This window comes from Panthera leo, chromosome C2 (assembly GCF_018350215.1).
Source record: "Panthera leo isolate Ple1 chromosome C2, P.leo_Ple1_pat1.1, whole genome shotgun sequence".
Lineage (NCBI taxonomy): Eukaryota > Metazoa > Chordata > Mammalia > Carnivora > Felidae > Panthera > Panthera leo.
In genome coordinates, this window is record NC_056687.1 from 117,768,391 (window position 1) to 117,796,164 (window position 27,774).

The following is a 27,774-nucleotide window of genomic DNA, read 5'->3' on the forward strand; positions in this document are numbered from 1 at the left end:
TCATACATCTAAAATAGATTTGTCAAAGTTCATTTTTTTCCAATTGATGACACCATTTATTGAAAAGATCCAGTGCACTTCAAGATTACTTTTTTTTTAAATAAATCAAGTAACCATACATATGTATGGTTATACATACATACATATGTAGTTCTTTTCTTATACCTTCTGGTGTTCCATTGGTCTTCTTATCTAACACGGTAATAACTTTTAATATTTCTTGGTCTAGTAGTGTTAATCCTCCAGCTTTATTTTTTTCTCCAAAATTTTCTTGACTATTGGCCCATTTCATTTACATATAAAGTTTAGAAAATCTGCTTGTTAATTTATACAGCCGAACACATGTAAACACATGCATGTGCAACACACACATACAGAGATTTCTATGATTTTGGTTGCGATTACACTGAATTTATAGAACAATTGGAGAATAATTAACATCTTCATGATGTTTCAACCCATGAAAATAACATGCTTCTCCATTTAATTTTGGCCTTCATTACTGTCTCTTAGTAACATTTTATATTTTTTAGTAGAGGATTGCATAATTTTTGTTAAATTTATTGTCAAACATTTAATGCTTTTGACGCTATGAATGATATTGTTCTCAAGTTTTAAGTTTTGTTGCTAGCATAAGGAAATGTAAGCAATTATGTGTTCTGTAAATAATAATAGTTTTCTTTTTTTTTTTTCTCTTGCCTTATTGTGCTGGTCAGTACCTCCAGAACATTTTGACATTGATATGGTAATAGCTGGCTTCCTTTCCTAGTTCTGATTTCTGGGAGCAAATTTCAGTTTAAGATAGGTCTTTCTATTCTATTTGTGTGTATATTTCATGAGTTTTAATTTTATCAAATTATCTTTTTGTATCTAGCTAAGTGAGCACATTATATTTCTCCTTTATTCTGACTTTAAGTATAAGACATGTGAACAGCATCACCATTTATATATGTGGGAAGAGATAGATGCCATATGATACACTAGAGAACTCATGGGAAAGATCTTAAGGTTATTGTAGGTAGGTACAGTTTGACTTAGGCAGTGGTCAAAGGATAAGCCAAAAAGGAAAACACTGCTATCAAATAGTTGTGTTATAAAAATGGATAAAAGAAGTCCAAATTAAGTGTAGTGCAAATGCCTAAGAAAAAATATTCAAAGCTACAATAAGGATATTGGCATAAAGATCTTGAATTAAGGATATTGGCCCATGGTCTAAGTCAATAAAGACTAAATTCTTAAGTACTTAAACTTGTGAGTAAAAAAAGAAAAAGAAAAAGAAAAAAAAAAGAAAAAAAAACTTACTGGTTAACTTGGATTGGGATTCAGGTAAATTGGAATAAATAAGTTGATTTAACTGCTGAGCCAGAAGTTGGATTCTCTAATATAAGTTGATTATTCACAATTTGGTTACCTTGTGCATGTTATACACATTGACTCTTGAGAATGGTAGAAGAGATTATATATTGTAAATGCCCTGCTAAATGGCCATTTTAATTACCTTCTAGAGAAGAGAAATTATTAATAACAAAAAGAGCAAAGTTATATTTCACATGCTTATTCATAGTGGATATAGTAATATAAGTTGTGCTTTCCAATTTTGTAACAGATGGATTAATATGTATATGAGTACTTAGTAAATGTACAATACTACACTGATATAAGGAATAGTTATTATTACTGCTAAAAAAGCTATCCATATTTCTTCTCTAGGTGATGACTGAACAAAACCATTGGTGGTATATCAATCATTGAGCAGAGAAACAGAGAAGTGATATGGAGTAAAGGGTTTATTATAGGGATTTCGCATGATGCACTCGTGAGACCTGGGTAAGCAGTTTACTATGGCTGTTATTTCCATGTATGTTTCTAGGTCTGTAGGCAGCCAGGGATGGCAGTGGAGCAGGCAGTATTAAAAAAGAGTCAGACCTGAAGGTGGGGAGAAACAAAGGCAAACTGAAACTTTCAATGATCACCCGGAAGAATAAGGTCAAACTGGAAACCTCATCTTATCTTTTTTTTCCGATTTTGAAGACTGGGTGATCTGCTTGAAAAGCTAATGCCTTTCTTCATGAAGCTAAGCATGCCAGGAGTTAGAGAAACTAAAGAAATTCGGTCCAACTTCAATTCAGTCTGGGCTGGAGGAGACAAATCTCACCAAGGCAGACCAGGAGTAGGGCCACCAACTGTCCTGATCTCAGGACTGAAGAGTTTCCCAGGAGAAGGACTTATGGTACAGAAACTAGGACAATCTCAGTTAAATCAGAAATGTTGATCACCCTTGCAGGAGTCCCCCAATAATTTACTTGACCACTAGATTTAATACTACACTGAATTTGCAAGTGTAAACACGGCAGCTGCTTCACTTCCACCTTCCAAATCTCATGCAAATTTCTTACGAGGTCTGTCCTACCAATACAAGGAAGGGAACTCTGGGAAGTGAAGTTCCAGTTTAGCTGAGTTTGCACAGTAATGTAATCTCTAGAGGTAGCCGCTGAGAATTTTTCTGACTTGATTATATGTTTCAGAATAAACTATAATCTCCTTTACTAAGCAGTTTTGCTGTAGCAAATGCACAACAATCCAACTCTTCAGAACTGTGAATATGTCTAATTCACTTAAAGTGAGGCATAAGTGTTTTAGCCAAAACTGATAGTAACTTGTAAGGTATACATCGTAAAATCATGAGGTATGTAAAATAATTTAACATCCCCAAGTCCCTTTGAATGTATACTTTATTTTTAGATAAACTAATATAGTCTACAAATATCTCACTTGATCAAGTTCTCCTCCATTATTTATAAGTATTTTTTTTTATTTACACACCACAAATACATGGAAAGCCACCTCTGTGTTTCTGATACATAATAGACTATATCTTATCTTGTTCTCTGTGATTTTAAAAGCACCTAATGAATTTCCTTTAAGTTATGATTACATTAGTCCCTCCTTATCCACGGTTTTGTGTTCTGTGGTTTCAGTGACCTGTGGTCTTCTGTGATCCAGAAGCAGATGATTCTCCCCTGACATATGGTCAGAAGGTCTATAGTAGCTTAAAGCGATATCTGTATCTGCATCATTCACCACACTTCATCTCATCAGGTAGGCATTTTATTACCTCACATCATTATCAGAAGAAGGGTGAGTATAGCACAATAAGATATTTTGAGAGACTATATTCATCTAACTTTCATTACAGTATATTATTGTGGTTGTTCTATTTTATTATGAGGTATTGTTGTTAATCTCTTATTGGGTCTAATTTATGAATTAAATTTTATCACAGGCATGTATTATTAGGAAAAATCATAGTACACATAGGGTTGGTACTATTGTGATTTTGGGCATCTAATGGGGTCTCAGAACATGTCTGTATAGTATATGAAGAAGCAACCTACCTGTAAAAAAGAGATGCTGTGACCTTTTTATCTAAATAGAAGTGATACAGATGATGCATTTACACATATTTTAATTATTTATTATTAACTGTACAAAATTGGAGGCCATATTTAGGCAAATTAGGGCAATCAAGAAATCACTGATGGGCTTGACTTTATAATTTTAACCTCCAAGAAATTCCTTTTCATTTTTTTTAATAGACTTTAACTTTTCACAATTTAATTACTATCAGATTAAACCATTCTCCTTTTTAAAACCAAGCCTTCAATTCTGGAGAATATAGAGGCCATTTCAAGCAAAATTGCTGGAGATTCAACAGTTCATTGCCATTAAACACTCAACCCGGTGCCATGAGATATAAATGGGAGTAGCCAGAGGAAAACTTAAGTGCAGTCTTTTAGCAAATTGAAGCTGCCAAACATATTTAGTTTTGAGAAGAAAACCTCATGAAAAAAAAAAGACTTACATAGCTGATTTCAGTTATTTGAAAGGTTTCTGTGTGGAAGATAATGGATTGTATTTTCTATATGATTCCAGAGAAAAGAGGTAGAACTCATCAGGAACTCCCAGTGAGTTCCTAATGACAAAATCCAGTGGCCATGGGAGGTTAAATTTCAAGTATCTATTTAACATGAGACATTTAAGATTGTTGAATTCCACCTTCTCTTAAAAATTTTCTTGTTTTCTCTTGCTTGAATGCCCCTGCCCATTTCTTTGCTTTTATAGTTCCTTTTCCTTTGCTTTAATCCTAAAACTTGGATATTTCTGAAATCTCATCATTGTCTCTCTTCTCTTCCCTTCTCTATCCTACCCTTCCTTTTCCTTCTCTGCTATTCTTCTCTTACTCTACTTCTGGCTTCTCATTTCAGAACTTGAGCTACTCATTTTCAGAACTTGAGCTACTTTCTTTTCCCTACTCTGGAAATCCAGTCCAGTATGATTTATTTTAAGAAGTTCTAGATCAATATATCCTACTAAGAATCTCTCTTCAGAATGTTCCAATGTAACTGAAAGCTCAATATCACTTATTTCGAAACTATTAACATCCCCTTTCCTAAATCCAGTTGTTTCTCTTATAGTTTGAATTTCTGGAACTGGTAGCATCATATGCCAAATCACCAAATCCAGAAATCAGGAAATGATCTCTTTTTCTCTTCTTGTATCATTATATTCAATTGATCAAGAATTCTTTATCTCTTGAATGCTTTATCTCTTCAACATGGCTTGCAACTGATCTTTTCTATGTATGTAATGCCTCTGTAGCTGCCACAGTTTTGTTTTTCAATTATTTTTCAACCATTGCAAGTTTCCTGGTTAGCATGCCTGAGTTCAAATTTTTCATATTCTCATTCGTCCTCACCTGTATGTTAGATGGGATGTATTATAGAGGAAAATAAAGGAAGATAGGGGTTGGAAAGTGTTGGGTAGTATTTAAATTTTGTAAAAGACTGGTAGGGTAAGTTTTCCTGAGAAGTTGATGTTTGAATCATGAATGGAAAGAGACCAGAGAGCATGCAATGAAGATATCTAGGGAATGAATATTTCAGACAGAGGAAACAGCAAGTCCAAAGGGCCTGAGATTGAAGCATGGGCGCCCTTGTTACCTGAAAGGAATGAGTTAAGAAGAAAATAATAAAAGATGAAGTTTGAAAGTTACTGAGAATATTTGGGGGTGGCCAATGATGTAGAACTTAGTCAAGCACACAAAAGATGATCAATTTTACTCCCAAAGAAATGGGAAGCCACTAAACACTACAAGCTGAGGAGTTAAATGATTTTAGGTTTTATAAGGATTATTCTAGGTGCTGTGTTGAGGAGGAAGAGGAGGGGCTGGGTAAATGTTGTAAATAGGGAGGAAGATTTGGAATAGATAAGAGTGAAGGTCAGTGGTACATGGAACCAGGATGGTGTTATTGGAAATCTTGGGAAGTTACTGGAGTCTTAATAATTTGAAAAGAGAACCTAGCGGATTCCTCATAATAGATAAAGTGCCTGATAATTGTAATCTACTGTTTTTTCTTTTTTTTTTAATGCTGTCTTGACCTTGTTTTGATCCATTCCTTTCCTTGAGCAGCCAGTTAAGTTCACATCCTCAATCGCCTTCCTTATCAGGCTCCCACATTGCTGGTCACTGTACATTTATCTTAACTGTCCCAAGGCCAAGCTCTGGACACTCTGGGACAAGCCCTATTCTTTAGAACCCAGCTTAACTGATTCAAATTAGCCACTCCTAAAAGTGTTCGCCCTTCCCTTCCATTGGACCCACAATAAAGATGCTTGCTTATGGCTTCCCTCCATTCCTCTGCTTTGTGACCCAACTTAGTACTTCTCTGAGTGGCCTTATGCCATTTCTCCCCAGGGACCTGGGAGCTGCAATAACAACAGCAGCAAAAGCAACACTGGAAATCTCTGCAGCTTCTGTCTCTCTTGATATGCCTCTGGCCTCACCATACCTCTTTCAAGGTACTGTGGCTAAAACAAATAGACAATATAGAGTCCATAAATATATTTACTGAATGAGCTATGCTTCCTGGAAAGTGCTGTAAAAATTTAAAGAAGTTCCAACAATTGATAGTTGCTCAATAAATATTTGATGACTTTCTTGAATTTGTGTTAAAAATATTTTCTAACAGAGATATCAGTAGGGAAGATACTGCCTTGATGTATGTACTCCTTAGAGACTTTCACTTAGTGTGTTAATTCCGAAGAGACTCAAGTACTGGTAGGATAATTATAATGTTTCACTTAGTTTTTATTTTTTATAGTATTCTAAATATCTTAAATTAATGTTTTGCCAAGCCTGAGAGTTTTTAATTCTTTGATAGCTGTTGTTGATAATTAAAGTCTACTGAGATAGCGCAAACCAATGCAGCAGAAAAGCACACATAAAAGAACTGTAGAAACATTAGAGCTATCTTCTGTATTAAAAGGTTGTCTTTCAGGGCCGATATTGGTGGTTGGCAAGTATAATTTTCAAAGAGGACAGGACTTTGGGAGAAAAAGAGAAGAGTATTGTTAGCGCAAAAAGTATTGTGCCTTGGGTTTTAAAACGGAGGTAGTTAAAGAATTAGGAATCTGCACCCAAAGTAAAAGCAGGAAAGAGTCTTATTAAAACAACTGTACACTCTCTAAGGGAGAGCAGGCAGGTTCCTTGAGGTGGAACAGGCCCCTGTGTTCTTTTGAGATTACACATTATTGGGTCTCTCTGGGCTGGGTGGAGCTGTGACATACAGGAGTTGGTCCCTAGTGGGGACTGCTTCCAAAGACTTGGGGGACTCCTTCTGTACATGCGGGGGACGTTTGACCTATAAGCTTTGTACCAGAACACTCCTGGCAGTCTTTCTACCTAGGGGGAAGGCTGTAACTGCAATGCAAACTCATTATAATGAGTATAGGGGTTACCTTGGGGCAGAGGTGGAAGACGAGAGGCATGCTCTTCACCAGTGCCTCTTGGTCTGTAAGCCACAAGGTCAGGATGTTGCGTCTTCACATTTCTAATGTGTAACCTGTGTATCACCATCCTTGTCTCCAGCCCATGTTTCTGTCATTCCCGCCCTCGAGGACTGAGGACTCTGCCTCTGGTATTCCTTCCACTTCTTGTATCTAGCTTCTATCTAACATAGTATTCAGGGGTTTCTGGCAAAAAAAAAAAAAAAAAAAAAAAAAAAAAATTCTTGGACATCGTTCAGTGACATGTAGCGATGAGTCTTCTGTGTTCAGATACCTGTTGATTTCCTTGGTTGGACTGAGACTGAGATCTGCGATACATGAAAGCATTTAGATAAAGTTGACAGATCCAGGAACCATTATTATTTAATAATTTTATGTTTTCAAATTATAATGCAGTGTAATTAACCTTTTTTTGGACATACTTCTATGGATTTTATCAATTGCATAGTTCCATATGAATATCACCACAATCATGATACATTCTGTCACCCCCCAAGTTTTTCTCATGCTATCCCTGTACCTCCTCTCCCTACCAGCTCCTGAAATCACCGATACAATCGTGCCACTCTAGTTTTGTCTTTTGCGGAATTCTATATAAATGGAATCATATGTAAAGATTTGAGGCTAACATTTTTTGCTCAGCATAATGCTTTTATGATTCATCCAAAGGATTTGAAGGGCCCATAGTATAGTATGATGGTCTTACTCATTCACTCAATGAAAGACATGTGAATTGCTGTCAGTTTTTAGAACTTAGGTATATAGCTGCTGTAAACGTCCAGGTATAGGTTTTTGTGTGAACATAAACAATTATTTCTTTAGGGGAAATACCCAGAAATGGGATTGCTGACTCATATGGGGAGTGTGTGTTTAACTTTATGAGAAAGTGCTAAATTGTTTCTATATCATTTTATTTTCTCACCAGCAGTATAAGAATTCCAGTTACTTTACCTCCTTGCTGGCATGAGATGTCAGTACAGCATTTTCATTTCAGCCATTCTAATAGAGTGTGATGGTATCTCATTGTGTTTTTTTAAATTGTATGCATACATCTTTTAACCTTTGGTTTTGAAATAATTGTAGATTCACATGCACTTGTAAGAAATAAAGAGATATCACATACACCGTTCATCCGGTTTCCCTAGTGGTAACTATCTTGCATAACTATACAGTAATATCACAACCTGAAACTTGAAAGGTATTGATTAATTAAATAAAAAATATTGAACACATCAAATAAATAAACTGGCTTATTCAGATTTCACCAGTTTGACATTACCCGATTATGTATTTAATTTCATGTAATTTTTATCTCAGATGTAGATTTATGTGACTATCACCATACTCAAGATACAGAACAGTCCCACTGCAAAAATTTCTCAATCTACCCTTTATTAGTCACAGCTACCTTCTTCCTTCTTCTATCCCCTACTTCTTGGCAACTTATCTTTCTCTACCATTTTTTCATTCCAAGGGTATATAAGTGAAATAATGTAGTATGTAACATTTTAAGATTGACCATTTAAAACATAATTCCATGTGATCCATCCAAGTTGTGGCATGTATGAACAGTTCATTCCTTTTTATTGCTGAACAGTATTCTGTGTATGGCTATTTCACCGTTTGCTTAACCATTCACTCACTGAAGAAAATTTGGCTTGTTTCTGGTTTAATGCTATTATGGATAAAGCTGCTGTGAACATTTATAAACAGGTATTTGTATTAACATGAGTTTTCATTTCTCTGGAGTAAATACCCAGAGGTGCAATTGTTGGGTCATATGCTGAGCATATATTTAGCTTTGTAAGAGACCGCATACTATTTTCCAGATTGACATACCATTTTCTAGTCCCACCAGCATCAAATGAGTGATTTGATTATTCTGTATCCTCACCCACATGTGGTGTTATCACTATTGTTTTTTATTTAGCCATTCTGGTAACTCATTATAGCTTTAATCTAGATTTCCCTAATGGCTAATGATGTTTCCAGGTCATGTGTTCCTTTTTCATCTGTATGTATCCTATTTGGCAAAGTATCTGTTCAAGTTTTTTGACTATTTGTTAAATTGGATATTATATTTTTTTAGGGTTGAATTTTAAGAGTTTTTTGTATGTACTGTAGGCATGGCCTTTGTCAGATAATGATGTGCAAGAATATTCTACCAGTCCATTGCTTGACTTTTCACTCTATAAATAGAGTATTTTATACAGCAGAAATGTTATTTATTTTTCTTAAATCCAACATATCGATTGTTCCTTATGTGGATCTTGCTTCTGGAGTCATATTTAAAATCTCGTCAAACCCATTTATGAAGGTTTTCTCCTAGGTTTTCTTCTAAAGCTTTTAGAGTTTTATATGATACACTTAGATATCTATTCACTTTGAGTAAGTTTTTGTGTACAACGTGTGATTAAGATGAAGATTATTACTTTTTAAGTCATGTAGACTATTTTTAATGTGTTTCCTTTAGTTTGGTTAATATTTTATATTGTGTATGTTAATCAGTATTTATAAGAAAGGTTGTTCATACAGATTGGCATCTGAAACTTGTCTTGAAGATCTTCAGTAAAAAATCTGTAGAGGGAGCTATCTTTTCACTAACGTGAAAGATTGTCAGTTGAAGTTTCCCCCAACATTATATTTCATTGTGGTCACATCTAGATTTCTTGTTTGTTGTGATTCCTGGATTTGTGTATTCATGTTTTTTTTAATCCGTTCTAGGAAAATTATAGCCATCATCTCTTTACAAAATAGTTTCATTTCCTCTTTTTCATTTCCATCTTCTGAGATTATCTTGCTCTAATCTTGCATATTTTCCATCTCCTTATCTCTCTTTGACATATACTATATAAATTAGATAGACCTTGTAGTTCATTAATTCTCTTCTCAAATGTGTCTATTCTGATGTACATTTAACCTGCCTTTTGAGATTTTGACTTCCATGATTGTACTTTTTCCTTCTGGAAGTCCATCGTTTTTGAGTTTATATTCTTATTTGTGAAATTTTTCTAGTGTTTGTGTCCATTTTTGCAATTCATCTTTATTTCTTCAAATAGTTCATCTACAGAAATTCTCAGGTTTAACATCTTTAGCTCTTGGATTTCTAAATCTGCCCTTTCATATGTTGGTGTCACATTTCATAGTAACCTGAGGTGCTAATGAGGGATTCTTTCCTTCAAAGGGCCTTTGACCTCACTTCTGTCCTTGTATATATTATTGGGGACAAGTCCTACCTTCTGTCTCACAGGCCTTTTTGGAGGCTTTTGCATCAGAGTTGGAGTCTCAGAATTGGCTTCCTTGGTCATTACTGATCCAATGGTCCATGTTATCTATTGTTACTCAATCTTGATACAAGCTTACCCCTCACTGTTACCTACAGATCTATCTTGGTTTCGTATCATATTGACTTTCTCTCAGTTGGGCTCCCCTACACCAACTTCCCGATACTGAATCCTGGTTCCCACATTTTAGGGACCAGCTTCTAGAATCCTGGCCTACCTGACTCAGAGAAACACTTTGTCTAAAGGTGTTAGGAGCCCATGTTTTTTGTGCCTCCAGGCTCATTTCTAGTTAATCGTTCTGCTTGTTCTCAGTTGGTGAGGTGATCCTGGAAATCCCTTCTACCTCCAATGAAACTAAGGATGCCTCTAAGCCTGCATCTTATCAGGAGTCTAGTGGCTGTGTTGGGAAGAGAGGTGGTATAACCCAGCTCCTACTTACTCATAATGTTGAAGCAGAAATCTAGAATCTCTCAAAAACTAAGCAGTTCTCTAGAGAAAATTAGAATAGTTTGCCACCAATCTCATTTTTCATATCATCGCATATTATTGGGAGGGCATGTATTATTGTATGAAACTATTTGCCTATGCCAGAAATACTGGTCTTTCCTTAGTAACCAAAGCATAGCCTTAATAAAGATGGACAAGAGATTCAGCATTTTTCTAAGTAATGCAAAAGCAGTTTAAGAAACATGTCACTGATAAAACTCAACAGAAAGCAGAGTTCAGCAAATTTTGACCTCATGACTACAAAACAAACCTAAATGTCATCCAGTGATAGCCATTAGATATACATGTTCTACATTTTTATTAAGCCCTTTCCAAATGGTTCTGGAATACAGATAGGAATATTATTTTTTCTCAAAATGTCCTCTACTTATTTCTGGGTTGCCCACACCCCCACCCCTACACCCCCCTCATTAGATCCTCTCAAAGCAAAGAGTCTCTGCAGGATTCTTACGATGCTATGATGTTCTTCTCTTGCTCCCTCTCTGCTGGTACACATTGAAAGTCCACAGTATCACTAGAAAGAGGTGCCTACCCTGAGAATGCCAGTGCCTAAGCTAGTCACATATCATCTGCCTCTTGGTTTGCCAGATTGGATTCCATCCAGGGAGTAAGAAAGTACTTCTGTCTGCAAAGCTAAGCCTCATTCAGGTCTGCCTTTGTGCCCTGTGCTTTACAGAGGGTCCACAGTACTCACAAAAATCATTCTACTCTCTCAGCAATCACATTTACCTGTCTCAAATTATTTCACAAATCAGTCCTAGCAGCTTCTAGTCCTTTTCCATAGTAAACCTACTCCAAGGGATTAATCAGAGAAGAGATTTCACGTCACTACTGTGTTCAGACTTCTCCCACATTTTTGCTTCTTCCACTTTTACCTCCCACAGTTAATAATCATAACACCTCTATAAATAGCATTGATAAGCTCCTTGGGTGAGGTAGGTGAGGAGGCACACAGCTTGAGTGTACAAGTATTACTTGAATCCTGATTCAGGTAGCCAAAATATCCTTTTCCTAAAACAAGTTTATTTATTTATTTTGAGAGAGACAGAGCAAGTGAGAGTGGGGGAGGGGCAGAGAGAGAGAGAGAGAGAGAGAGAGAATCTCCAGCAGGCTCTGCCAATTCAGTGCAAAGCTGGATGCAGGGCTCAATCTAATGAACTGTGAGATCATGACCTGAGCCGAAATCAAGAATTGGACACTTACCTGACTACTGAGCCACCCAGGCACCTCAAAAATATTCTTTTATTTAAGTTAAACAAGGGTTTAATAAGCTAGGCTTAGCATTCCATTCCTTCACTTTATATGTCTCACCTGATAAACTCAGCCACCAATGAGGGAGCAGTGACATCATCAATAAGGAGTATTGGGGCAAAACAGGACAGCTAGTTTGAATGCTTATTTGATAACAAATAATCAAGGGCCCTTAGTCTCATTACAAACACACACACACACACACACACACACACACACACACACACGTTTTAGAAAGACATTTCAAACATTTTTTGTGCTCATTATTTGCTTATTCAAAATGTAAGAAAATAAAGAATTAATATTGTGTTCTATAAAATTTTTAAATATCTCTATCACAAAACACATATTTTAAAAGGTAGTGAAGGTTCTATTTCCATTAAGCTTCAGTATTTTCCCTGGCATTGATTTCTGTGACATAGTTCTAGGATGATTTTTAATAAATACCATGGCAATTTTGTTAGAGGTTTTAAGATTCAATAAATAAGGAGAAAAAATATTTTTTTCTTATCTAATTCTCAGCTGAGCAGGTTCATTTTTTCAATTGCATCTATCTTATAAAAAGCTCTTTGCAGTTCAGCTTTTAAAATTAGGTTGAACATATGAAGTCACCATTTTTTATAAAGCCCAGAATTTATTCTAAATTCCTATATTGACTGCATCCTCCTTATTGCCAAATATTGTCAAATTGTTCATTCCTCCTTATTGCCAAATAGCATCCCATGAACTGGATGTACCACATTTTGTTTAACTCCTCACCCACTGAAGGACATCTAGATTGGTTCTAGTTTTATGAATTAATAAAAATTCTTGTGCACAAAAAATAAAAATAAAATCCTATATTTCTTCCCTGTTTGTTTTCTTCTTAAATGGCAAATAGTTTTATGTCTATGTGTGTATGCCCTCTATGCATATATATGCATGCAAACTTATCCATCTGTTGCCCAAGCATCTATTATATATGTACATGTCCTAGTGAGTTTATGCTCACACATTTCAATAATAACATGTATTTGACAACTTGAATCTCTGAATGAGTCTTAAGCATAGACAAGTGAAAAAAATAAGTAAATACAGTCAAGCTTTTTAATTGAAAACTGGATGAGAATTTCAAATTTTAATTCACTCCATGGTGAAAGTAATAGGAATCTAGAATACATGGCATATATTTTCTTGAGTTTATCAAAGTTTATTGAAATTCCATTCAGTGTTAAATCTGGTCGTGAGGGATGGTATTTTTTTCCTTCAGTTTATCTCCATTTTCTCTCTCTTCCTTTCTTTCATTCCTCCATCACAAAATTATTGCAAAGGCACTGGTTGAAATTCTGACTTACATTGACTTCAGAGAGAACCATTGTTTGGTCTTCTCTTTAACACATTCTGTGTGCCTTACATATAAAAGTATTTTGGTGTTTTTAATAGTTTATTTTCATTAATGCTTTAATTAAAATGGAGTATACAGTTTTGCCCTTTAATAAATATTTGAGTGGATTTTGTACTAGTATGATTTTAAAAAGATTTTTGTCTTTGAGTGTTAAAATAATATGGGCTAAATAATTGAAAATTTTAAATCCAGAGAAGACCAGTGATAAAGAACTGGTTAAGAAAATGTGATATAGCATGATATTGAGATATTATACAACTACTAAATTAATAGTTTATAAGTATTTAAAAAACTGATAAAAATATAAATGAGTGAAAAGGAAAATAAAGCTGCATATATAGTATGATTTATTTTCAGCAATATGCACCTATCTTATTATATGTATGCACATTTTTGTGTAATGAAAAATATATATTAAGATACACAAATATTAAGCTTTAATCTCAATACTCAGCCAAAATCTGCCATTAGGCACTGTCTTTGAGTTTTGAAAGGTTAAAAGTCCACTTAAATGTCATTTACAAAATCCCTGAACTTTGCACAATCAGTGGTCCTATGACTGTATTGCTTATCATACATAAGCATCATGACAATGTCAACAGTGCATAGAAAGCATGTCATTGGGATTTATTGTTAATATTTGATTAACTAAATACCTATTTCAAATATACGTCATCATTCTTGTTGCAACTTCTATTAAATCTTTATGTGCTTTATATGGTTAAATTCTATTTGTCAGGAGGAGTATGGAATTTTATAAATGTTCTAATTTAATTAATAATTCTGAAAACAGTTCCATTATGTAGTCACTTTTTGAGAATATTTGAATGTTTATATTTGTTAAAAAGCAGATTAATAATAGTAATGCTAGAAGAGAGAGCATCAATTAGATAACGTTTGCGAGAATGTATCTTTTTTAACCAATTAATATTTATTTATAAAACTCTAATATAATGCAGAATAAAAGACAAATGAATTATTTATTTATTTTTTAATGTTTATTTATTTATTTTTTAATATTTATTTATTTTTGAGGCAGAGAGACAGATAGAGTGTGAGCGGGGGAGGAAAAGAGAGACAGAGGGAGACACAGAATCTGAAACAGGCTCCAGGCTCTGAGCTGTCAGCACAGAGCCCGATGTGGGGCTCAGGCCCATGAACTTGGAGATCATGACCTGAGCCGAAGTCTGGCGCTTAACCCACTGAGCCACCCAGGTGCCCCAATATTAAATGAATTATAATGCCAATGTCAATCTTTGCAGACTTTTTTGTGTAACAACATTTATACATTAAGCAAACCAAGAGCGCTACATGATTCTTAGATATTTAATTCCATTTAGCCCAAGTCTTTCTAGCAAAGAACTTATTTTGTAATTTTCTGCCTATTGTGAGGATGAAATAAAAGTAGAATGCCAATGCTACCAAGTCAAAATTTCGTGAGAAGGAAAAACATAAAAATTATGTCAATAATAAATCATTTTTCAATAGAGTTTTTTTTTTAAACATAGAGAACAAGGAAACTAATGGAGTGTTAGGGAATAAATGAGTTACCCCTAAGTATCTCGCTTTTTCACTGACTTCATTTGAAAGTGAACATCTATTTTCTGTTGTCAATTTGCAATATGCTGACTGCAGCAGCAATCCAGGAGATGTCAGTGAAGGGAAATTATTGTTCCTATAACATAATTTGAAGCTGTGAAAATTTAGCCATTAAAACTTTTGATGAAGCCAGTTGTAACTCTAATTTTGGTATGTTGGTAATGTTTGCAATTTATTCTTGATCTCACAAGGTCATTACAGGATGCTAATATTCTAGGTTGAACAGAATAATATGATCACCTTTGGCTTTGGGGCATTTGGACAAAATGCATGTTCAGAGCATCTCTAAGCATACATATTCATAGGACAATATGAGGAAATTCTGAAAAGAACTCATTCTTGATTAGCTCTATTATCTTACCTTGATGCGTGTTTTATTTCTTTCTTCTTTCCTGGCTTTATAAGGTTGTTGTTTGAGACCCTTCACTAAGTCAAAGAGCCAACATCAATAAAAATGATTGGTGTTTCTTAACAGTAGGATGAAATTGTGTGTTATTGAGATTTGGTAGTGCAGTGAACCAAATCACCAATGCAAAACACAATTATGTTGAATAAAAATCGGTTTTAACACAAAGAACTTAAAATGTGTCCATTACTATTGATCTTCAACACTGCAGTTTTATTTAATGTTTTTTAATGTTTATTTTGGTAGAGAGTGAGCACGAGTAGGGGAGGGGCAGCAAAAGAGGGGGACAGGTAATCTGAAGCGGTCTCTGCATTGACAAACAGAAGGCTCGATGTGGGGCTTGAACTCACGAATTATGGGGTTATGACCTGAGCCGAAGTCAGATGCTGAACTGACTGAGCCACCCAGGCGCCCCTCAACACACACAGATTATTCACAAAACAGGTATTTATGGCTCACAAATCATGTGGCAAGTATCATGTTAGGTATTATGGAAGAGGAAGTAAATAATAATAGGAACCACAGGAACTAACATTTGTTGAAAGCTCTTTATATGTTAGGCCCTACCCAAATGCATTATATACTTATCAATATTCACGATAACAAAATAACATCTTAAAGATAAGGAAAGTAAAGTTAATTGGATGACTTGTTCAAGGCTATATAACAGCCAGTGTAAGCGCTAAGTCGGATCGGTGTCTATAGAACTTTAATATCATTGTGTTCAATACCAGTGTACGATGTAAACCATTGTTCCTCAGTGCACAGGGAAGGTGGGGACAAATCTAATATATATCAAGTAATTTGTGAACAAGAAAGAAGGTTTAAATGGTGTGGTCAAGACAATATATATGGTTAGAATTGAAAGAGAGAACTGAGGGCTGGGGCTTTAAGGATGATCAGGGGTTTATTTGGAGGAAGAGATGAGGGAAAACATTCTAGATAAATAATCAATAATGTGAACAAAGATACTTGAAAGGCTGATTTTTCTAGGGAAGTAAGGAAATATTTTTTGGTAGAAGGAATAGTGAGTTCGCCATCTATATTATTTCCCTAAGCACATTTCCACATTTTAAATTTTTACAGTTTGGATGCCCTGTTATTCAACTACTTTTATTAAAGATACAGATTCTGATATAGGCTGGTTAAGGCGTTTCCTAATAAAATAGCACACCATGTTAAAATTGATGATTAATAGATAATCTTAAAGTTGATAAGATGGGAAATGCAATGACAATAATACTCTCTAAGTATTCTGGCATAAATATTTCCTTCCTTCCTTCCTTCCTTCCTTTCTTTCTTTCTTTCTTTCTTTCTTTCTTTCTTTCTTTCTTTCTTTCTCTTTTTTCTTTTACCACTGCAATGAAGTTGATCATTGAAGAGGTATTTCTCATTTACAGATAAGGATTCCATAACAGAGACAGAATAATTTGCTCAAGACACAGAACTGCTTATCAGAAAGAAGGGATTCTAACCCTGTGATTTTGGCAAGCCAGTACAAGTCGAATTTTTATAGAAGCTTATAGCTGTTTCTCACATATTTTTCAGCCTTCAGACAGTCTTTTCTCTACATGAATACTTACGAAATTCAATAACTACAATTCTTTCACTTAAAAAGATTGTCTTCTACTTTGGCATTATTTCAGAGTTTGATTTCTGAGACTAAAATAATCAAAAATAAGCATATAACTTGTGACTGGGTCCGTTATTACATGAGGAATAGTTGTCACTGTATATCTGGCATTAAAATCTGTTAGACTGAAAATATTTCAGAGAAAGTCACTGATGTGCTACATCACTATATCACTGTGTATTAGATTTTTTATTCGATGCCCTTTTTTTTAAATCAAGAAAAGTGAAAAATTTCTTATAGCCAGGCATCTGAATACTGGATTTGGACTGCACATTTGATGGAATTCAGTTGCACAATTTTTTTCCCCAGTAAACTTGGAATATTACATATATTGCTGTTCTGAAATGCACTTTTTAGATGCCAGTTTCTGGAGGGAAATACTGCACAGAGATGGATTTCAAGGTAACCATCAGAAGCCAGAGATGTCTGTCAGAGACTCAAGGATTCTCTTTCAAAGTCAGGTATTAGAGAATGAACCAGATGTCCACAGTGTGTAAGCATACGTGCGCACACACACACACACACACACACACACACACACACACACAATGGGTGGAGGAGGAGCAGAAAAATGCTAGAGGGAGATTATTTAATTTCGAAATCTTATTCTGCCATCATAGACCAGAAACGCATGAGGGGATAGGAAAATTATTATTTACAGTATGGACTGTGGAGAACAGTATTATGGAGAGATGAGGGTGAGAAAACATTACTTTGGGCTAGGTACTACCAATTCCCCACTCTATTCTAGGAGTTAATAATGTGAAGATAGGAGACTGGGTTTCCAATCTGCAAAGTAGAACAGCAGTCAGTAGATTGTTAGAATTTTGTATTAATCAACTGCAAGCTTTTTTATAGGACCACTTTGTAAGTTTTAGAAAGCTGTATAAATGTTTTGTTATTAGAGCCAACACCCATTGTTCATAGAATTCACCCACACGGGAATTTTGGAATCTCTTGCTATAAAGGTTCCTTTCATTTCCTACCTTTCCAGAATGTCAGAGAATCTCTGTTTACCTCCAGGATGCCTCTGGAAACCACAGGAATTATTTCTCAGTCACTTTATTTAAGTTTGGGGTTTCCTGCCAGGAGGCTGAGTATGGAATGGTGTTAAAATTCTATCAGGACCACACAGAGGTTAAAATGCTGTGCAAATATGACAAATGCATAGGAGAGAAATACACTGAAATAAAAATGGGGGTTGTAATAAGGTGATACATAATTTTTTTCATTAAATAACATTCATGTAACTTGTTTACTAAAATTTCCAGAAGAATCAAAATTACATAAATTAGGAAGGGGGAAAACAAACGCTTAGGTCTTTAAAAGTACCAGTGTTGCTTCATGACAAAATTTTGGAGTAGAAACTCTATCACAGCTATACAATTATGGTAATTACATGCTTTTCCACTTTTTATATTTTAGAACCTCAGCAGTAGTGCAACATTTGGAATAGTAAACAAGCCTGAGTAGCTTTAGAGGAAGGCTCTTGTCAATAAAAGCATTCATTAGCATTCTCATGGATACAGTTTAGTGCTTTGCCATAGGAAATAATATTGCTGCAAATTAGATAACTGTAATTAAGTATTTTTTCCAGCTTTAATTTTCATTATAAAAATATGGTTACCTCCACATCTAAATTTGCTTTCATTTCCCTCATGTAAGAGCAGGTTGCAAAACAGGTCATTTGTGCTCTTTGAAAAATATCTATAACTTCATGGAAGAATGGCCCATATTTACAGTCTGGGAAGTAACTGACCTGGAAAATCTAATGTTATGTTTCTGCTGATTTACTGTCACTTTAATGCTGTGTTATCACAATCCTCTTATACTTTTATAGGCTAGGGTAGTTTTAGGTTAATGCACATTTAATAAAAAGTGAAGTGAATGGTACTGGTCATATGCAAATCTAACTGCTATCACCTGAGTGAATTGCCTCTTAATATTACATATAGCTATTTCTAAACTATAACCCTGTACTGTGGTAATTGAGAAGGCAGAATTTTAAATCCATGATAAGTTGGAGATGAGATAGGTTATAGGTTTGTCTGATAATCAACACCTTGTTTAAAGACATCTCTGTCCTTACTCATGGGCAAGTAAGGCCGAGGATGCCGGGGTGAACAAATGTTCCCTCCTCTTTTGGAGCAAATACATTTTCCTCTGCTTTTGCAGGAGAAAGGAAAACTTTATGGGGCAAGGTCAGCTTCGCAATGTCGTACAATAATGTTTGACTAGGAAAGAGAAATGAGGGTGCATTTTTAAAGAACTATTTATCTGCCATTAACGATGCCTCCCCTCAAAAGTTTCTTGTTTGTACTGTTTACATATGTCTAACTGGAAATATTATTTGGGGAAGACTACTGGAAATATAGACTTCATAAAATGTCATCTTTATAAATGAAATGTAAGAAATGGAGCATCTTAACTGCCTTGGTAGATAGGTGAAGAACATGAAACCCTGGTGTCTGTGGTGGCCCAGAATGGAGACCTAGGTTTCAGACTTACTCAGCCACTTTTCCTTAAGGAGTACTTAGTTTCTTTATTTGTATGACATATGGTTGTCTGAGATTTTCTCAAAGTCATCTCAAAGTCTTTTATTCTATTTTTCTGAATGAAACCTTGAATTCAAAATTCACCTAAGTCCTGCATCTACATGGTTCATGTTATTTTGCTTAACCCTCTTCCCCCCCCACTTTGATGAAATGAAGGTTTTAATTTTTTTTTTAATTTCTCTAAGCATCCTAACATCTTTTGATGTCAGTCAAACTTTTAAAAAAGCAGATGTGGGAGGTGATCAGATTGAATAAATGATTTTAATTTATAAGAATATTAAAAAGTCATTTTAGTTCAAAGACTGTATCAGCAAAACAAACAAAAACACAGACAGGTTATGATTATACCTTTCCTTATAAGTAAATAATTGGATTAGTACAGAAATCTCCTTTACAAATTATACTAAGTCCATGTTCTGAAGGAAAACTCATTCACAGATTGTAATCCTTGCTTTCTTTCTATAAATTTTGCTTAAAAAGTGATCTAATTGGGGAAAACTGGAACCATGTCTGTGGATCTGAAAAAGTTAGTAATATTAGCTGCTGCCAGTGTCTTCCTGTGTCCAGGTTGAGCTACCTGTGATCTTGGGGAAAGCATTCTATTTATAGGAAATTTGGGGGTGGAGGTGGAAATTTGAGTGTTAAATCCTGTTGGGGAAATGGATCTGTGGTTTATGATGGCCTAAGGAGGAAGAAAGAGGAAGGAGAAGAAAGTGAAAATAAGCATGCATTAATGTTTCTGAAGGTAGAATTAGCAGATTGAATTTGCTTTTGAGGTTCATGGCTTTCTGCTTTTGTAAAACATTGATATTCAACTTGCTTATACAAGAGGGCAACAGTATTTGTTCAAGGAAAGTAGTTCGTGACAATCAAGAGTTAAGTGCTTTGCACAAAGATGTGGAAAGATTGTATTCCTTGAATGAAAAGATGATTGTGATGTGAAATTATTTTTGGCTTCTAGTTGGGCCAGAGGCTGCAATTTGAAGCCTGAAATTTGAGAGACAGAGGAAAGCAGGCAGGGGAGAGATGGGAAATATCAATAGCCCAAAACAAAGCTGAAGAGAGGCTATCGCCAAACAGATAAACTGGAAAAGAAGGAAATGCTAATGGGATAATACCTTGAAAAAATATTCAGGTTTCAGTTTCCTTCCTTGCACTATAATTTCATTGTTGCTCTGGAAAGCCTCATAGTGTTGAACACTTCAGCCTTGTGTCAGTTGTAGGCGAAGCATTGAAAGGTATGGGTGTCACTGAGCCATCTGAGGCATAGTGAACTGGAGAGTGAACATGAAATGATACGTGTAAGGCAGGGGTGCCATACAGAGCAGGGAGGGTGAGAGGGACAGTAAAGATAATATCAGACATTTGTTTTATTTCTATTCTAGAAATAAATAAGTCTTTAGGCCATGGAGAAACGGTCCATGACGTGGAAGCCAATCCCATTACCAGTTGTAAGAGCAAATGCTATCCAGTCATGAGACCTGGAATCTGAAGATCAGAATTCTAGTTCAGCTTTACAGTATCTTAGCTATAAATTCTAGGACAAACCTCATGATTTCCTTTAGTTCCATTTTTCATGCCTACTAACAGATTTGCTAGAAAGATAAAGTGAGATTATATGTAGAGGTGTTAATTTTAAAGTCCTGTATATTGTTGGCCATTTTCATATTCTTTTTATTCTCCTTTTCTGGTTGTACCTTAAAAGACTGGTGAAATGACAAGTTTGGGGGATGGGGTAGGAATGAAATTAATGAAAAATGCTAAATTAAGAACAGTCCTTATCTACAATATTCTGAGTGTTCCTCCTCGGTTCTTCAAGCACTGGGGCAAGATATTCAGGGAATCTGACAAGCCACATATTTTATCATCTTTCTCGAAAATATAAGTCTTATGTTGATTGTTGATGGCAGTATTTTTCCAGTTTTTAAAAAATGTTTATTTGAGAGAGAGAGAGAGAGAGAGAGAGAGAGAACATGCAAGCAGGGAAGGGGCAGAGAGAGAGTGAGACACAAAATCCGAAGCAGGCTCCAGGCTCTGAGCTGTCAGCGCAGAGCCTGACATGGGGCTCAAACTCAGGAACTGTAAGATCATGACCTAAGCTGAAGTTGGATGCTTAAAATCAACTAAACCACCCAGGTGTCCCATTTTTTCAGTTTTTAATATTACAAAAAAAAAAAAAAAAGCAAAACCTGAGACCCCTCTATCAGTGGTGTATTATATATATTATTCACTAATTTCCTAATCAGGAATATTATGGAGTAGAATATAAAGACTAATAAAAATGAAGATCAGAATGAGATCTACGTATAAAAATATTTAAAAGGTACCACTTTCCCTATTGCCCATTAAAAGCCTAAAATATCCAGGGACATGTTAATGATTTATCATGACAAAATAAATGTTTGAAACTCTTTTTAAATAGTTTTAAAGTTTATTTATTTTTGAAAGAGAAAGAGGGAGGATGGAAGCAGGGGGAGAGAGAGAGAGACAGAGACAGAGAGAAAGAGAAAGAGAGAGAGAAGCAGAGAGAGGCAGAAAGAATCCCAAGCAGGTTCCGTGCTGCTAGTGTAGAGCCCAATGTGGGGCTCAATCCCATGAGATCATGGCCTGAGCTGAAATCAAGAGTTGGACGCTTAACTGATTGAGCCACCCAGGCACCCCTTAAATAGTTTTGAATAGTGGGATTCTTGTCCTCATACCACAGAGTCTCTTCTTGTCAGAACCTAAATAAATTAATTGCCATTTATGATTCAGAACTCTAAGAGACATCAGTCCAAAGAGTTTCCAACAGTCATCCTATCTTTCAATAAAATGTAGATATTTATTGTTAGATCAGCTTTTAAATAAAAATTAAGAGATCCAAAAATGTTAGTGGCTTGCCTGAAATCACTCAGTGAAAATATAAGGACTGCAATCCACATCTGATTTATCCTCTACTGCTTTTCTCATTATATTTCATAGCTTCTTATATATTCATGTTTCATATATATTCTGTTTTTAATAGAGTCTACTCTACAGGCTTTCTGTATTTATTTTGATCATTTATAAAGTGTACTCCTTTCCTAGATTAATATTCTGTAGAGGAAAAGAATAAATCTCTTTGACAAGAGAAAAGAAGTTGGCCTCCTACAAAGCTCCATAGAAACTAGCTACAGCCAAGTGCATGGAACATTCAGATCAACCATAAGGTTTGGAAACTGTCCCGGTCGTGCTGGTGTTCACCTGGCCATGTATTCTGAGCAGGCAGGGTAGGGCTGGAGCCAAGGTTCTGCCACATTATAGTGCTGTTGTATTACAGCCTGTGATCACATGCTGGGGTGCTGAAACTTGCCTAATCATAAAGTTCAAAAGCCCCACAGCCCAGGATCAGAGTTTATTATTTTCCAGAGTCTGCCACCCAGTGCTGTCAGATTGCTGTGAGCTGCTCCAGTGTGTGTGGGATAGTGGGGGGACCCACCTGCCTATGTATGGTCCTATCTCTGTAGGGTTTTCTCCAAGGGATCTCCTCCAGCAGGCCTGGAAGACATGCTGCTCAGCACTTGCCCTTGTGTTATGGTCTGGTCTTCGAGAGTCCTATCTATGTTTGTGAGTCATGAAAATCAAGCCCACAGACACTGCTACATATCTCAATAAGCATCCTTTGTGATGGTTTTATATAACATATAGTAGGTTGAACCATATCAAATTCAATTAATTAAATAGTGGTTGTAACAGTAATTTCATATTGCCATTACTAGGTTTTTTTGTTTATTTGTTTTGTTTTTATCCAGGGCAAAGTAGAGTTCAATGAGTCACAGCTTCTCCTTTTTCTTTCTTTCTTTCTTTCTTTCTTTCTTTCTTTCTTTCTTTCTTTCTTTCTTCTTTCTTTTTTATTTTTTTTAATGTTTATTTCTTTTTGAGACAGAGAGAGACAGAGCATGAACGGGGGAGGGGCAGAGAAAGAGGGAGACACAGAATCAGAACCAGGCTCCAGGCTCTGAGCCATCAGCCCAGAGCCCGACGCGGGGCTGGAACTCATGGACCGCGAGATCGTGACCTGAGCCGAAGTCGGACGCTTAACCGACTGAGCCACCCAGGAGCCCCTCCTTTTTCTTTTTTTAATTAAGGAAACATTTCAACATATACTATTCAGTCTAAGAAATATATGTATGCAGAATTCAGATTTAACAAATGTTAACATTTTCCTATGTATAGTTTTATTATATTTTAATTTTCTTTTGGAAAAAAAAAACATAGGTATAACAGAAGACCCCTTAACATCCCTCCTTGAATCTGTTTCTTTTCCTCTCTCGTTACGAACCTAGAGAGAGAAACTCTCAGGGAGCTGCTGAGATAAACAATATATTTTTCTTTTGTTATCAAACTATTGTGAGCACTCTATAGTATTATTTTATATGTCTTTATAATTCTTACATTCGAGTGTGATAGTGGTATTGTGGTCATACAGGAAGACATCTTTGTTAACGGGACACATTTGTATTTAGATATGAGATGTCATGGGTTTGCAAATTGCCTTCAAATGGTTCAGGAAGATGTGTATGCATACGCATGTGTGTAACGAAGCAACAGACATGACACAATGTTAGAAATTGGTTATTCTGGGTGGAGACTTTATTGGTGTTTGTCTTACTATTCTCTCATTTTTTTCTTCTGTAGGCTTGAAATAAAAAAATTGGGAATTTCAAAGCATCATATAACTAGCATCCTATATGTATCAGTAAATAAGTTGCCTTAATTTTTTCATAACTCAATACTCCATTTGAAATTTATCCAACTTGTCACATAAATGTATAATTCATTTATTAAAACTCACATATATACTAACCTTTCCCCTCTGAAAGGGTCTTTAGGTTTTGTTTTGTTTTGAGTAATGAAAGAATGGGCATCTTGTACACCGTGCAATAATTTGTGTACATGTAAGAGACTACTACATAAAAGTTACGTGTATCTTTTGCTTTGTTTGGGGGACCAGCCAGAATAGTGCACATTTTTTCATGTTGATGAGAGATCTTGGCTTTGGGGCCAGACTTGAGGTCATATGCTTGAGGTCCAATTAATTGCATCATATTCAAGACACAGGATGTACTCGCATTGAAACGGAAGGTGGTTGGGCTGTGAGTTCTGGGTCCTCCATTCCCTGTATTTCTGGGGCTTAATGTTTAGTTGACTCGCAAACTCAGTTGATATCTCCCTTCTTTCCTGCTGTCTGTGGTCCTTTTGATTCCATGCTCTCAGTCCAAGAGGATGATCTTTCAGACAGGAACATTATTTGTTCACAAGTAAGCAAGTAATAGGGCTTTCCTGTAAAACAAATATTTTTAAGATAAATGTGTCAAATATTCAATTTAATGTAACAGGGCACCTTTCATCTTGTTCAACTTATGTAACTTTATTTCATTACTGAAATGTATTTGAGATAACTTAAGGTTTAACTTCCCCTTCAGCAAACAGCAACTTTTCATAAAATCCCCTTCAGCAAACAGTAACTTTTCAAAAATGTGAATTTTAATGAAATAAAAAAATAGTTTTTTTTCCAGTATAAATTGGTGCCTCCACTTTGGAATACAAGTTTGGCAGTTCCTTGGAATGTCAAGCCTGTAGTTACCATATAACCCAGCAAGTATAGATTCCTGGCTATATACCCAAGAGAAATAAAAACATGTCCACACAAAAGCTTGTATATGAATGTTCATATCAGCATTACTCCTGGTATGCAAAAAGTGAAGCAACCAAAATGTCCATCAAACAATGAATGGGATAAAAAAATGTGTGGTACCTCCCTACAATGAAATGTTATTCAGCAATAAAGAGGAATGATGTATAGACACGTGCTTCACCACAGATGAACCTTGAAAATGTGCTAGAAAATATGATAGAAACCAGTCACAAAAGACCATGTGTGGTATAATTTGATTTGTTATGAAAATTCCAGAATAGGCAAATTAATAGAAATAGGAAGTGCATTAGTGGCTGCTTGGGACTGGGGTGGGGGGAGGGGAGATGAGGGGTGACTGCTGATGGAGTGGAGTTTCTTTGTGGGGGGAAGGCCAAAATGCCTAAAATCAGATTGTAACAGTGATTGCACGACTCTTCAGACATAATAAAAACCACTGAATTGTATACTTTAAATGGATGAATTTTATGGAATATGAATTATGTATATTTTAATAAAGCTGCTAAAAATAGCCTTTTTTATGAAGTTAGGCAAAACAAAATCTTTTAAGACTAATTGCATATATGAAACTATAAAGGTCTTTGCTTATTTTGAATCTTAGAAAATGCCAATACACTGAAATACATTTTTAATATATAAAAGTATATTAAATATACTTTTAATATACTGAAAGGTGGGCTACAATATTAACATCAGGGATAAGTAATTAAAGCTGACCTAGATTTATTTGAAAATGTGGCAGTTGTCGGGTGCCTGGGTGGCTCAGTCGATTAAGCATCCGACTTTGGGTCAGGTCATGATCTCATGGTTCATGAGTTTGAGCCCCATGTCAGATTCTGTACTAACAGCTCAGAGCCTGCTTCGGATTTTGTGTCTCCCTTTCTCTCTGCTTCTCCCCCACCCGTGCTTTGTCTCTGTGTCTCAAAAATAAATAAACATTAAATTTAAAAAGAAAATGTAGCAGTTGTATCATATGTTGATACAGTGTTTTTCTGATCGTAGTTCAAACCCTGTAGTTTACAAAGAGGCTAGAAATTGTCAGAAGTGCATTTTTTGCTCTTGACCTATGCTTATTTAAATTTTGGATGAAAAAGGAAAGGAACATTGAAATAAAATATGCATAGATTTTAAGAAAGAATGATTCATTCTTTTTTTTTTCCATTTCAGAAAGGACAATATATATGCCCGTTGTGTTTTGATTTTTCAATAAATTAAAAGTCTCCTAATTACATGAACAGTCTATATAAAAGTCACTCACTTGGGATGTTTTAAGTTTTATGCAGCAAACCAGATACTTTAAACAAAACTCTCCACGAGACTTACTTTCCAGGAGTAGTTACAAAATTTAAACAGTAAACCTAATAAATAATTGAATGATTGCGTGTTAGAAAATAAAAGAGCATTGGAAAAGAAAAAATGAGAGCAAAGAAAGGGGAGCAAAAGTACAAGGGGCAAAAGGTTAGAGTTGTCACCACTGAGATGGGGAGGCTAAAGGAAGAGCGGTTTTGGTATGTCAGTGTGGGAGATCACAAGTTCAATTTTGACATGTTAGTTTTGAGATATCCATTAGACATGCAAATGGAGAGGCTGCATTGGCAGTTGCACAGATAAATGTGCAATTCAGGGATGTGATTTAGGCTGAAGGCATTAACTGTGACACAGTAAGTACCAAGAGGTTGGTATTTATGGATGTCATACTGGATGAACTCATCAACGTAGTAAGTGTAGAGAGAGGAGAGAATCTGCAAATCTCAGAGGTCTTATAGAAAAGGAAGAATCACCAACAGAGACTGAGAAAAGAATTAGCTATTAGTTCAGCCACAAACAAAAGTTATGTGGTGTACTATGAAGAGAGGGTGTTACCCAGAACTGGGCTTGAATATAACTTGGGCATTTTTAGCAGCTACAATCGCAAAGACAACATTGGACTGAGAATTTCTTGCTGATCAGGTTTAAGCTACCCACACTTTAGATCTTACTGGATCACCCAACTTGCCTCGAGTTATGGTGTTCATAATTATCAGCTTCAGTGGAGAGGGGAGGATATCTAAACAGGCAGTTAATAACTGTTGGGGAATTGCTGTATTGGGTGAAAAAAAATTGGGGAAAGAGGAGAAAAAAACATACTCAAATTTGAAAGTTGGAGGCTAGGAGTCATTATAATTTGATTATTAAAATCCATTTTGTACCCCAAAATGGTAAAATTGGCTTATGTATTACAACAAAAATTCCACATTCTAGCAAAATGCTTTATGTAAAATAATATTCCTTTAGATCAGAATGTCCTCAGTGCATTTTTGTTTCCTGGTAATAGGCTAATGATGCCAAGCCTAACAAAAAGATTCCAGAGACTTAAAATTAATAAAAGTATATTGCACATCCTTTTCACACATGCAGTGTAGATAGTCACTAAACACAGTAATTTCCAGATCCATCCATAATGAAATAGGAATTGAAACACATAAAAATTAGCCAACCTTCAACAGATAGGCAGAGGTTTTCATTCATTTTAATCACTAGAGGATCATAGCTGAAGGAAACACCAACAATTTATGACACTATCATCTCATTGTGAAGCTTCAAGGGTTCTCCATGACTGGGTCCAATGTAGACAATGAGGATTGAATATTAAATG

At 35.5% G+C, this 27,774-nt stretch overlaps 1 long non-coding RNA gene across 1 annotated transcript in view; it reads left to right on the forward strand.

Annotated features, from left to right (window-relative positions):
• Positions 1-1,529: 1,529 nt before the first annotated feature.
• Positions 1,530-27,774, forward strand: part of LOC122230262 — a 221,833-nt gene continuing 195,588 nt past the window's right edge. Inside the window, exons 1-3 of the long non-coding RNA XR_006207362.1 lie at positions 1,530-1,827; positions 2,979-3,099; positions 5,756-5,859. This is a non-coding gene — a long non-coding RNA (uncharacterized LOC122230262). The remainder of the gene's footprint in view (positions 1,828-2,978; positions 3,100-5,755; positions 5,860-27,774) is intronic.